Below are 1,193 nucleotides of genomic sequence, written 5' to 3' on the forward strand. Positions count from 1 at the left end.
GGGTGCGCAGCCCTGCTGCCCTTCCTCTCCGAGGGCTCGGTGCTGCTGGGGGCATCCCACTCCCTGCCCTTCTCCATCACAGCCCCAAGCCCTGAGAACTTCAGTGCACCGTATTTGCAGGATACTTCAGTTTCTTAACATCGTGTCTGTATTCAGAGACTTAACACATTCCCCCCCGGAACCGTATTGAGTGTTTCAGCCAAATCCCCGTGGCTGCAACGAGCCGGCCAGCCTGCGGAAGTCACATGCAGGAGCGGAGATCTCTCACTACACACAGTCCAACCGCTGCGGCCTCAGACAGACGCACAGAGGAGCTTAAGCAATGCGCAGCTGCTACGACAGCGGGAGTGTGTGAAGCAGCCCACGACCCTGCTCTCGCGGAGGAAGAGGGCGTCCAGGTCCCGGGTTGGCCTTGTGCGGACGGCTCGTCGCCCTCTAACCGGATTGTGGACGACTGGCGAAGTCCGGTAAACGCTGAGTTTCGCCAAGAGCGCGGCTGTTGTACCGCTGTCCGCTGCGCTGCAGGCCTCGGGAGCACCCCAGGGCTCGTGGCCTCAGCGCTCGTCGAAGGGGGATGAAAGACGAAGCTGCGGTGCAGCTCATACGACGGAGCGGCGCCGAGCTCTTTACAGCAAGCGGCTGCTGTACCTGGAGAGACACCGTCCCAAATGCGGCTGCGCTACCAAGACCCCAGCGGTCATAGAACAACTGTTGCACTCAGTGAACCTGGGCTCCCTGATGCTGTTGCCTTGGAAATGGAACTTGAGACAGGACTTCCCTGTCGTGCATATTAGCCGACACGTGGGCCTAAGGAATGACAAGTCTAATGGAGCTTCCATAGGAATCATGGAAAAGCCACAAGCCCGACAATTGCAGCCTCTCTGTTTGGCTTCCTACCATTCCCATGCCGGAAATAGTATGTAGGGAATTGAGAGATTAGGTGCCAAAATATCCAGCACAATACTTGTATATTTTTATATAATATATAATTAAAATCCTAGAAATTATGAACAGCACTGTAAACCATATGTGGTTTATTCCTTTAGTCCTTTCAAACACTGCAAGTAGGGCCTATGTGGTTATTTGTTCCTTCATGTTTACCACCCTACAGGAGCACCAGCATACATCAGGCTTTAGCAAAAATTGATTTCATTGGATCCTTACCAAGACTTATGGGGATTATTTAATGTCTT

General features: G+C 53.2%; 1 pseudogene; it reads left to right on the top strand.

The window, feature by feature from the left end:
- The first annotated feature begins 245 nt into the window (after nucleotides 1-245).
- On the top strand, nucleotides 246-794 carry LOC121476195 (annotated as a pseudogene).
- The last annotated feature ends 399 nt before the right edge of the window (nucleotides 795-1,193 follow it).

Source organism: Vulpes lagopus, chromosome 15 (genome assembly GCF_018345385.1).
Source record: "Vulpes lagopus strain Blue_001 chromosome 15, ASM1834538v1, whole genome shotgun sequence".
NCBI lineage: Eukaryota > Metazoa > Chordata > Mammalia > Carnivora > Canidae > Vulpes > Vulpes lagopus.